This window comes from Nomascus leucogenys, unplaced genomic scaffold, assembly GCF_006542625.1.
Source record: "Nomascus leucogenys isolate Asia unplaced genomic scaffold, Asia_NLE_v1 Super-Scaffold_361, whole genome shotgun sequence".
In the NCBI taxonomy this organism is placed as follows: Eukaryota; Metazoa; Chordata; class Mammalia; order Primates; family Hylobatidae; genus Nomascus; species Nomascus leucogenys.
In genome coordinates, this window is record NW_022095772.1 from 1,637,548 (window position 1) to 1,651,026 (window position 13,479).

Sequence of the window (13,479 nt, forward strand, 5' to 3'; positions counted from 1 at the left end):
AGGAAGACTATATTCAGCACCAATTATGTGGATAAATAACAGAGGGAGTAATTAAGATAACGGATAACAGTGACTATCTCAACATTGTTAAGGTAGATATTTTTCTAACAAGCGTTCAGAGTCTGGTAACCTCACACATGCCAATCAAGTAACCAAAACTTTTCAACTTAACACAGATTTATCAAACCACTCCCAAGTAATCTGACTTCTGTTCTAATCATGATGCTGTGGTTAATTAATTTCACAATCATATTTTTTAATGTAATTTGATGAATTTCTTCTTCAAATTTCTTGCAATTAACAATTTGAGGTTTCTAGGTCTATGAGTATGGGGTCAAAACTTAAACTGTCACAATTCATTAAGTTAATGTCACTGATCTGATTTTCTGGTGGTTTGCCAGGTAAATGTCTTCTCCTGGCCATGTAATTCTGCAACCCTTATACAGATTAAGTCCTTTTTCATTATACATTTCTGTGATTCTCTGCTTCTTTAATATGCAATTACTTCTACAAGGCCAAAAGTCTTTCTTCATCTCTTTTATGTGTACACATATTCTGATATAAGTTAAGTTTTAAAAATTGCTCAAATGCATTGATTTGCTTTGGACAAAACTGAGCATTAACACACGGGATTATTAGGTTGGTGCAAACATAATTGCGATTTTCACAACTACTTTTAGTTGTGAAAACTGCAATTACTTTTGCACTAACCTAAAAATTCAGTGTGTGTTTTATTATATATTCTACTTGCCTTTATTGCCTGTTAATAAACATTTTATTGCTATCCTGATAAGCTTAAAAGCTTTTATGGAACAAGGGCCTATGACTTTTGCCTCTTTACTTAGATAGCTGGCACTGCCCATTATAATTCTATTGATAGAGACCTTTAATCAATGTCAGTTTAGTAAAGTAGCACCCAATGAAGTAATTCCACAAATGGAAAACTAAATGCAAAAACAAGATCAGATTGTTACAGAGTGCAATGACCCACATAAGCTAAGACTTAGAGATGGACAATCTAGTTTTTCACTGGCTTCCAACCTCATCACTCCAAATGCCACATTTGTAAAAAAACAAGTGTAGAAATCACCTGAATATCAATTGCTCTGGGTAGCAAATCCTTTTTATGGCACTTGTTGCATCTGATACATGCAACTTTTGATACATTAACAACTATGGTAAAAGATAGGACAATATTTGCCTCAGGGACTCACAATCTATTTTAAGTAATAAAAATAAAATACATAATCATATCTTTAGTTCAAAAATTACAAGTTTGAACTGAAATCTATCGTAAACAGAATAAACTCTTCAAGCTCAAATTATATGATGCAGTGATGACGGTGCCAGATTCTGTGGCTGATAAAATACTGAATCAATCATGTGATGACCCTCTTTCTCTTACTCTTTCCAATGTTTGTTGAGCTATTTCTGAAGTTTCAATTAAAGTTTGAGAAGAAGAGAAGCATGTGATATATTTTCTAATTACCAATATATATATTTTTTGCAACTACTTTGGAAATTACACTCCCAAATGAAATTAACTAAACAAAATCACTGGCTATTCAGATACCTTGCAGTCATCGTCAATTGATGACAGGTTATTATTAGGATATAATGAGGTTTGTAATTGCTATTTCTTCCAGAGAGAGTAAGAGTAGTCTTGTAATTTTAACTATGAACTTGGTTATATTTATCATCCTGTAATTGATACTGTAGCATTTTATATATTTAAATTCTAGCACAAATAATAAGTATGACAAAAGACAGGTTTAATAAGCATTAATGGCTTATTTGTGAATATAAAATTTTACCTTTATAACATTATTAGCCAGAATAATTATGAACTGTAACTGATGAGGTAAAGCAGCACTTTTTAGAGTCTTCATATCGCCTTTTATGTCAAAGCAAATTCTGTTTTAACTCAAATAATGCTAAATTATTCTCTATGTTACCCAGAGTGAATCACATGAACTAGCTAATCTTCTTTAATATAGAGCTGATTTTTAAATGCTGCAAGAGATTTTTTTTTTGACAGGGTCTCACTGTGTTGCCCAGGCTGGAGTACAGTGGCACAATCTTGGCTCACTGCAGCCTCGACCTCCTGGGCTTGAGTGATCCTCTTACCTCTGCCTCTCAAAGAGATATTTTTTTATGGTGCCTGTATAAGGGGAAAAACTGCTTATGAGTTTTAATACATGTAGTTGCAGCTTTAGGGAGGATGATGTGAGACACAGAATATAGGAACTGGCATTATAAGATTCTGCACTCAGTTTGCCAACTCCAGATCACCATATTCAGGCCTTCTAATTTAGTCTAGTAAAAAAACTTTGTGATACAAACACAATAATAATAATCACATATGTTAATTTCAAAGCCCAAAAGTAGGAATTTGTATTACTTCTTTGTAGTTGTCTAAAAACCCTGCTTGGAACCCACATGTCATCTCCTTAGCTTCCTCATGGCTTCCTTTATATCTTTATTCCTCAGAGTATAAATCATGGGGTTAAGGAGAGGAGTGAAGACAGTAAAAAACACAGAGATAAATTTATCAATTGGGAAGCTTTCAAAGGGCCAAATATAGATGAATATTAATGGGCCAAAGAACAGAAGCACAACAGTAATGTGGGCAGACAGAGTGGGAAGGGCCTTGGACATCCCATCGGTGGCTTGGCGATGCACAGTAGCAAGGATGATAGTGTAAGAAATGAGCAAAAGGAGGAAACACATAAGTGAGAGCAGACCACTGTTAGTGAGCACCAGAATCTCAAAAACATAGGTGTCTAAGCAGGCAAGCTTGATCACTAGGGGGAGGTCACAGAAAAAATTGTCTACCCTGTTGGGTCCACAAAAAGGCAGATTGACTGTGAATGCCAGGTGGCTGGCTGAGTGCGAGATGCCAGTGGCCCAGGAAACCCCCACCAGAACAGTGCACACCTTCCGGTTCATGATGGTCATGTAGTGCAGAGGTTTGCATATAGCAATGTATCCATCATAGGCCATGGCAACAAGAAGCACCATCTCACTACCCCCAAAAACATGCAAGAAAAAGATCTCTGGAAAGTGATGGTCTTGTGTTCGTTGAGGAAGTCTGCAAACATCTTGGGAGTGGTAAATGTAGCCTGACACACATCAATGAGAGATTGCTAAGAAGAAAGACATTGGGGAATGCAAATGAGAGTCTATAATTACTGTGATGATGATAAGGATGTTTCCCAACACTGCAGCTCCATAAAATACAGAGAAGATAAAGAAAAGGAAGACTTGGAGTTCCCAAGAGCTAGACAGCCCCAACAAAATTAATTCAGTAACCACTGACTTATTACTCCATCCATTAACTGAATCTGAGCTGCTGAAGTTATCTAGAGGGAAGAAAAGATAATTGAGATGGATTAAGAATAAGCATTTTACCATTTTGCAAATCAGATAGATGCTTTGATTCTAATCAATATAAAAATAAAATGGTGAGGATATAAGACAAAGAGTATTCACATGATTGTTAGGAATTAATATTTTCCCTGGGCTCACTTAATTATATGAATTATTATTTACTTTTGCCTTTATGCTTTGCCAAGATAGATAGATGGATACAGAGAGAGAGAGAGAGAGAGAGAGAGAGAGAGAGAGAGAGAGAGAGAGAGAGTTTTTATCTAACAGATAAACCTATATAGAAAGAGAGAAATTGAGAGACAGCAATATTTGCCATTGAATTATAAAATGTTTTTGTAGAAATGTGCAATACCTTAATAGAACTTTGAAAATCATATATACTGTACTTACACATTCAGATTATTAATAGTTGAAAATGAGTCTAGCACCATTTACAGAATCTTGAAGGGCCAGGCAATTTAGGCCAGGTGTAAAGATATGGAAATCAGTCCATTTACTTTGATAAATGACATCAAATAAAGGAATGGCATGAGGCCATGTATTTGAGGTGTCTGCAGCAATAAGGATAGATTGAAATTAATTTGTAACAATTAAACTAGTGTGAGTGAGATATTGCATTTGCTTTTCTGTATCAAAAATGTAAACTATACAACAGTGAGTTAAATAATTTAGCAATGACAGATGTATCTTCCTAGAATCTCAGAAGTGTACATCCTCTTTAATCAAAAGTGATTCTTTTAGTATCACAGTTGTACTCTTTACCCTTACCAATATGATTCCTCTTTTACAGAAGTTAAATTTAATATTATTTAATATGATTGGCTACCTGCTCTTCAATGATGGGACTAAATTATCGGGAACCTGCCCCGATAGTCACGTAGGTTCTTTTCTATTTTCCCTAAGCATCGGCCGGCTTGACAAATAAAGGGACAGGGTACAAAAGAGAGAAATTTTAAAGCTGGACATCCGGGGGAGACATCACATGTGGTAGGTTCCATGATGCCCCACAAGCCGCAAAACCAACAAGTTTTTATTAGGGACTTTCAAAAGGGGAGGGAGTGTGCGAATAGGTGTGGGTCACAGACATCAAGTACTTTACAAGGTAATAGAATATCACAAGGCAAATGGAGGCAGGGCGAGATCACAGGACCACAGGACCAGGGTGAAATTAAAATTGCTAATGAAATTTCAGGCACCATTGTCATTGATAATGTCTTATCAGGAGACAGGGTTTTGAGAGCAACCGGTCTGACCAAAATTTATTAGGCGGGAATTTCCTCTTCCTAATAAGCCTGGGAGCGCTATGGGAGACTGGGATTTATTTCACCCCTACAGTGTCGACTATAGAAGATGGCCACACCCATGGGGGCCAGTTCAGAGACCCACCCTCAGGGGAGTATTCTCTTTCCCAGGGATGTTCCTTGCTGAGAAAAAGAATTCAGCGATATTTCTCCCATTTGCTTTTGAAAGGAGAGAAATACGACTCTGTTCCCCCCGGCTCACGAGCGGTCAGAGTTTAAGGTTATCTTTCTTGTTCCCTAAACATTGCTGTTATCCTGTTCTTTTTTCAAGGTGCCCTGATTTCATGTTGTTCAAACACACATGCTCTACAATTTGTGCAGTTAATGCAATTATCACAGGGTCCTGAGGTGACATACATCCTCCTCAGCTTACGAGATGACAGGATTAAGAGATTAAAGACAGGCATAGGAAATCACAAGGGTATTGATTGGGGAAGTGATAAGTGTCCATGAAATCTTCACAATGTATGTTTAGAGACTGCAGTAAAGACAGGCATAAGAAATTATAAAAGTATTAATTTGGGGAACTAATAAGGGTCCATGAAATCTTCACAATCCACGTTCTTCTGCCATGGCTTCAGCCTGTCCCTCCGTTTGGGGTCGCTGACTTCCCACAACACTAAATGCAATTTCAGATAGCATAATAGATTTTCTAATTAAATTTATATTTGAACTACTTACCTTTGCTGATCATTTCACAGCCTCTTCTTTCTGTAATTGAGCTAATATCACAATAACAGAGTTTTCCAAGGCCTATTGAATAGCATCTCTGATGTAATTAATTCATTCAACAAATAATTATAGATTGTCTTTTCTGTACCACACACTTTTATAGACCCTGGAGAAAAAGCAATGGGAGAAAAAATAATAAAACCTGTCCCATCCTCATGTAACTTGCATCCTAAAGGTGTGGGGGTTGGTGGTGTTGGCACAGGCAATTAAAAATAAATAAGTAAAATACGTATTATATCAGTTAGTGACATCTAACTGACATGATATACATATTCATGAATCAAGAGGGGAGAAGTTGAGAGACAGCAAAAAGAGAAAAAAAGATAGTTTGGTAATGAAGATAACTACCTTTGTCAAAGGAAAATATTTATTGAATAGTGCCATGGAGCAAATAAAGCAGAACAAAGGAATATGGACTATAACCAGGTGATCAGTAAAAGCCTCACTAAGCAGGTTACATTTCAGAAAGACTAAAGAAAAATGAGGAGCAAGTCTTGAGGAATTCCACTTCAGACCAATAATATAGCAAGTATATGCAATACCTTATTTGTGAAAAATAAACATTCCCTTGGGAAACATCAGTGTAATTTTGCAAGTTTTTTAGAAATTAATTAAATGAAAATTTAGTTTTTAACCTTATTATGGACTTGACATGCAAAATTGGCTTTTTTGAATAATATTCTCTTCATAGGCTTAAGCATGTTTGTAATTTTAGGGAACTATAAGTTTAGTCTTAACATATGGATACATACTAACATTTTCTTTTTTTTCTAGAATGAAATATGGATATAAAATTGTTTTTCAAATTATGTATTGACATATGTATGTATGTGTATATATGTCCATGTACAGAATTTGAAAACGATTTTATAATTTTGATATAAGTGCATGATGCTAATTTTATCTAATTTTATTCAAAATAAAATTGAAACAATCTGTTTTCTCAAAGAAGAGCCCTTGAAAATGAAATTCATAGCCAGATCCCGAAGCTACATGGAGCTCCCCGTGTGTCTACAGTCATAGTCAATAGTTAGTTGAGACAGATACTCATGGAATGACTTTCAAATATTGAGATCATTAAAAATATAAAAATTAGTAATTGATTTTTTGGTATTACCTCACAGAATCAGATGCCTTTTAAAGTATCTGATACTGTAGCTATATGTATACAAAGCCTGACAAAAATGTGCAAAGTGAGAAGTGTATTAAGTCAAAATTGTCTAAAACCATTTCAGTTTGTCTGCAACTTGGTTCTACAAGTACAGGCAGAATTTCTCTAAAATCATTGTAAAAATATTTTTCCATAGTAAGAGATGATCATATTCCATATTAACAGTTGTGTGATTAGTCAGTCTTCTTGGAAAGGCAGAGTGTGAATTTCCTCAAGATGCCTTAATATAAGAACACACAATTTGAGATCAGATCTGGGTTTAATTTCTGGCTTCACTACTTACTCTGTGATAGTGTTTGTTCATTCATTCCAACTTCTTGAGTACATTTGGTGATTATGGGTCAAAAACTCTGCAGGCCCAGAGAGATAATGATGACCAAAGCAGATAGGATTAAGGTCCTTGTGCAATTTACTGGAATTCTCTAAACTTTCGAGTCTTTATTTGTGATAGTGTACATTTCAAAGAGCTGTGTAAACTATAAAGTATTTTCTAATTGAAAATTACATAATATAGTTTTACTTTCTTACAAGTAAAGCCAATCTGAATGGAAAAATATTTGCTTCTGAGAAGATGAACAAACTAAGAGACTTTAAAAGACAAAATAAGAGTAAAATGAAATATTAGAATGAAGTCATTATTTGCTAGAATAAACCTATAATTTATTAAAACATTGGAATACAAATCTGACAAAAAGGAAAGTAGACACTGAAGAAAAACCACATAGCGTTCTTTACAATTCTCCATTCACCCGTTAGCTACCTCCAACCTTTAGCATTCTTCACCTCTAACTTATTTTAAAAAAGTAAATGCAGTAAACTAGAGCTTGCTAGAATAATGTTACAAATGGATATCATTGTGAAATAGGGGATGACATTCTTTGATGTTTCATTATTAACTCTACTTCCAATTTCAAATACAGAGTTAAATAATGCCTTGTCTTGGACATCAGGTTATACTGGAAATAATCTTCTCTAACGGGGTTAACACCCCATCCTTAGTACCCGATTTGGAAATTAATTGCAGGTCTCTGCCTAAGGTAATGATAAACCGAATGTGAAATAAAACTTTTATTTAAAGGAGAAATGTGAAATTTGTATGAAGTACGTTCTGGACTCAGAAATTAATTTAAGCAAGGAGCTTTAACTAAAAGCATTCTGGTCAAACAGGAAGGAAGAAGCAAAGGTTAGAAGGCAAGAGGTCAAATTGTAGAAGCTTCTGTGGCTCAAACTCTAGATTGCACAGCCCAGATTAACAAATAGATACATGTAAAGGTCTTAGTGGTACAGATGTCAGACATGAAAAGAATCAATCAAAGTTGTAGAAGAGAAAGAAGATAGTTTGGTAATGAAGATAATCATATTTATGGGAAGAAACTGGCTTGTTACTATGTAGATAATTAAATTGAATAAAGGCTTTTGGGTACGACGAGATTGATTTAGTTATCTTGCAGTGATATGTGACCAATAATTACCTTATTATCCTTACAATGCTATAAAGTAAATATTATTATAATCCTAACTTTGTGTTAGAAGCAGCTACAATTTAGTGCTAAAGTTAGCATCACAAGGCACACTGGTAGTCTGAAGGTTTGAATGTGCAAAGAACATGTGTTTAACTGCTATATATTGCTTAATTAAGGATCTGATTACTGAAAACCTCTATCTAAGGATGTCTACCTGGTCATTAAAATAATTTTTATTAGCATTGTTATTATTTTAAGAGACAGGGTCTCGCTCTATCACTCAGGCTGTAGGGCAACTATGTGATCATGGCTCATGGCAGCCTTGACCTCCTGGCCTCAAGTGATCCTCCCACCTCTAAAATAACAAAGTTGCGCCGAATTATATTCTCTGCTCTTTCTGAACTATACATCTACATGCTCACTTTTATCTTGCTACTTCAATCCCATGCTTGTGTTAGCAGTGACAATAATCAGCAATAATTCGCTGTTTTGTTTTATATTAGGCTCTCACACCCAAACCCCAAGTCCTCATGCTCAAAAACCCACGTTGGCTTGACTGTGGTAATAACTTTAGCCCAGAATCCCTTTATCTCTCTGAATGGCAACATGTACAGTTGCTTTTAAGCTTGATGCGATTAAATTCCACATACCAACTTTGAGATAAATCTCAGGAAAGTAACAACAGGGTGAAGAGAAGAAGCTTCCAAACTTTTTAAAAATAATTTTAAAAAGAGTATCACAGGAGCCTATAAAGGAACTATTTAAATATCATGACACTCCCCAAAGTCTCAGATAGCCAATCCCATGAATTGCGAAAGCCAATTAAAAAATGAACTTTGTTAAGTGAATTCATCTTGCTATGGGAGTTATTAACAGTATTTTGGTTGCTTCTCCCCCATATCAAGATGGTAAGAACTTTTAAATCGTTTGCCTATAATTGCAAATGAGAACATATGTCATGAGAGAGAAATGTAGTGACCTCAATGTTGGCAACAACTACATTTGCCCTCATTTAATGTTCTGCCTCTATCCACGTGCTTTCTTTGTCCTTATCTAAAGTGACTGTGCCAGTAAGCACTAGCACACATGCACAGGGCCTGAAGAAAATTCGATCCAAAGAAATGTAAATCCCGCAATGGGTCTAAGAAAATTAGAATTTTGTTTCCTCTAATCTTATACTTCTTCCTTTTCTTGAAAATTTTTATATCAAAGGTTTTCAAATTCCATACAACACAATATTTTGCCAAAATTATCCAATATTTTAATTATCACTACACAGTACTTGACCATACAACAGATTCAGAAAAGAATCTTAGACATAAGTGGGTAAAACTGCCCAGATATAAAAATAGGTTGCTTTCGGATATTGTGGAAACATATCCCATTAGAGCTGTAGAAGGACTTAGGAGATCTACAGAGAAGAGCAGGGGACAAAGACAAAAGTAAATGTTGTGACACAGAGTGAGTGCCCAGGAAATTTGATGAGCCTAATTGAGGAGAGGAGCCCAGTCGTCAGCCCAGACTGATAGACCACGTTTGTTCTTCACATCTTCTCTTTAATTTTCACAGGCATTTCAATTCTTCTGTTTCCAAATCTAGTCCTCCTTTAGTCTCCCTTAACCCAGATAATGGCATTTCTATTGCCCCAGTGGTTTCAGCCAGAAACTTCGCTCCTTCCATTTTCTCACTCCCACTTCCAGTCCTGTTGTGCCTTTCTCTAAAATATTGCCAATCCATCAAAGCTTTCTACTACAATTTCCCTTGTCTAAACCTTCCCTTTCTTTCTCCTTAAATGTTTCAAAGGCCTTCTAATAATCTCCAACTCTCTGCACTGATTTTTTTTCCAGTCAATTTCTCCTGAATGCTCAGAGCAGTCTTTAAAAATAAGATAAATCTTTAAAAATAAGATAAATAAGTCAAACAACTTTAAAATCATAAACATGCAGCCATTCCTCTGTATACATGGGTTCTGTGTCTATGGATTCAATCAATCACAGATCAAAAGTATTTAGAAAAAAACAGTTCCACAAATCTTCAAAATCAAAACTGAAATTTGCAACACACCAAGTACTACACTGAATTCACTTAAACGAAGTGATATGTAGACATTGTATTAGATATTATAAGTAATTTAGAGATGATTTAAAAGTATACGGGAGAATGTGCATAGGTTATATGCAAATGCTACACCACTTTATACCAGGGACTGACGCATCCATGGGTTTTGGTGTCTGTGGAGGTCTTGGAACCAATTCCCCATAGACACCAACGGGCCATCATAGTCCCCATTGCTCTAGAAATATAATCCAATCTCTATAATGAGCCCTTGCTATCCTGTATTTTACATATTAACCTTCAGCTTCATCTCTTCTTACTCATTGGTCATTCACTAAATTCCTGCTTTCATTTTCTGGAACACGAAATCCCTTTCCACTTCAGGGAGTTTCCATTTCCCTTTTGTCTGCCTGAATATTGTTTCTTTCGGCTCTTCTATTGTATATCCTTCCCACAGGAACTAAATAAAAGGTTATTCATTACACAGAGCACAGAGAGGCTTTTTCTGAGCACCGTTCACCCCTCTTCACTCCTTTGTTTTTTCTCATCTCACAACATTATTTACTACCTTCATAACACTCATTAAACTTTTAATTTGCTCATTTGATTTTCTTACATGTTTTTGTTTCTCTCTCCTTCCTGCATCTCCACTCCACGACTGTGGGACTCATGTGGGAAAAACTGAGTGTCTTAGGATCACTATCATCTCCCCAACACCTGGCCCAGAACCTAGCAAATAGTAGATGCCCACAGAATATTGATTCACTGAATAAATGAATGTACAAGTGGCCATGAGGTGGTTACTTTTTACCTTTCAAAAATACCATAAAACTCCTTAAAAAATGAGAATGTTATAATGGGGTCATATATATGCTTTTATTGACACTGGCTTCTTTTACTCCACATAATGCCTTTGAGATTCACCTCAGTTACTCCGTGAATCAATAGCTGGTTCCTTTAAATTGATGAGTGATATTTTGCACTGACTCTGGACTTGGCCATGTGTCTTGTTCTGCTGAAAAGAATAATAGCACAAGAGAGTTTTGCATTGGGACTGCCCTCTATTGTTACTATTGGAATATTAAGGCCACCATGGAATTGAACCTAAGCCAGTCTTCTGGAAGACAAGAAGCAATGATGTCCTGGTAAATGTTTAGGAGGTGGTTCTTGGGGTAAAGGGGGCAGAGAAGGCTCTGATTTGTAGTATTTTCCAATGTCCGTGGTACAAATACTCCCACTATGGCAGATTTCAAGCCACCAAGTGTATAATAACTACCTCACAAAACCCCTGATAATATAAAACACACTCTCATTCAGGTATAAGTCAGCTCCAGCTGATGACAGATGAGAGACCATGTGGAGAGAATTTGGGGCCTGGCTGACAGTAAACCAGCTCATGTTGCTAACCTGGCAACTACCGGACATATGAATGTGGTCAGTATAGATTGTCCAGCTCACCCAGACTTACCAGACATCCTAGTAGAGGTCAAACATATTGGCCCAGACCAGAAAAGGTACTCACCTGGTTTGTGAACAAATATAAAATTGTTCCTAGTTTAATTCAATAAATTTTGAGGTGGCTTAATATGGAGCAAAATCTAATGAATACAATTGGCTATCATTTCATTCCATATCACCTATGGGTATCTTGAATATTATAAATAAACAAATGATAAGCAGCTTCTGAAAAAAATGAGTCTGCACAGCACATGAAAAGTAGTAAAATTTTTGTTTTGCTGAGATAAGTGGCTATGTTGTTGTCATATTGCTAGTGTACTGCTAGGTTCATGTGGAACTTGAATTTTTTTTTTAAACGGTGAAAATATGGGTTGTAATACCAGGAGTAAAAATGAACTGTTGACGCTAGCATCCCATCCCAGTTGATGTTGCATTTTTTTCTTTTCATTATGTGTTGTTGTGACAATTGTTATAGAAAATTTCACACAAGTTTCCTGTAATAAACTGTATGTTAATACTAGTGGTCAATGTTGAGAACCAGACCCAAAACTGAAACCAAATATTTGAAACACAAAGATTTAGAGATGCTCTGCTCCTTTTCTTTTAAGAAAAGACAGAATTTAAATCATCCTGGTGGCATAATAGGAGCGGAACTAATTTTTTAAATTGAATTTTAATGCTGGATAATTTGCATAGAAATGAACCAAAATAGACCACTCAGAATTAGGTCTCTTCTTGTACGACTGGACAGTAAAGAGATTTAACCATTATGGACCTACGTAATGATAAGGGGAAGAAAGCACAGAAAACAGCCTTGATCATCATTCTCACACCCTAGAACAAGATATTTGGATTTTCTTCTTTACATGGGCTCTTAGGATATGTATATATGTACTGTATAAACTCATTTCCTACTTTGTAAAACGAAACCCATTACCATTAGTATGAATTCCTTCAACTTTCTCTCTTAAGTATCTAACTTTCTAAACACATCGTCTCCCAGCTATAAATTCATCTCTTCCCATTTATACCCTAAATTCTTGAAATCAACTATTACATCATGTCAGTTGTCCCCAGGTCATCATTTCCCATTGATTTCTCTTGAAGTTTTCTTTAGTTGTTTGTTTCATTCTCCACCATTTTCTGTTCTAGGCCCCTGCTGGCTCACTATCATGGCTACATTATCTGGGCTTTTCTGCCTCTAGCCTTTATTGAGATTGGAGAATAAAAGGAGCTGGCAGGAGATTAGAGGGAAAAAGGAGAGAAAGATCTGGATTTTACTTCTGTTTCTCCTCCCTGCCACTTCACTAGAATTCTTCTAGTAATCTATCCTTGAGTATTCATACCTTGTAGGTCCCTTTATGGCTCTAGCTCTCAACAATTTCTAACCCTCTTCTTGTCTCTTCAGGCAAAGAGTAATAAAGTTTCCTGCTGGTTCTGGTGTTAGGATGCCTCATTTAATCCTGCCAAGATTTTTATAGATAGTTGATTCTCATATTATGTTGAAAACCTTTGCCAAATATGTTTTATGTTTTCTTCTGTGACCTTGACTAATACACTTCTTGACCCATTGTAATGGGTCTGCTTCTTGCTCAACACTTACAAAAATGTGACCCACCAAGCTATTTCACTAAATAAATGGCTTCTGGGCCGGGTGCGGTGGCTCACGCTTGTAATCTCAGCACTTTGGGAGGCCGAGGCGGGCGGATCCCGAGGTCAGGAGATCGAGACCATGGTGAAATCCCGTCTCTACTAAAAATACAAAAAATTAGCCGGGCGTGGTGGGGGGCGCCTGTAGTCCCAGCTACTCCGAGAGGCTGAGGCAGGAGAATGGCGTGAACCCGGGAGGCGGAGCTTGCAGTGAGCCGAGATTGCGCCACTGCACTCCAGCCTGGGCGACAGAGCGAGA

The 13,479-nt window shown here is 36.4% G+C and overlaps 1 pseudogene; it reads right to left on the reverse strand.

The window, feature by feature from the left end:
* Nucleotides 1–2,442: 2,442 nt before the first annotated feature.
* LOC115833630 lies at nucleotides 2,443–8,467 on the reverse strand (annotated as a pseudogene).
* Between the last annotated feature and the right edge of the window lie 5,012 nt (nucleotides 8,468–13,479).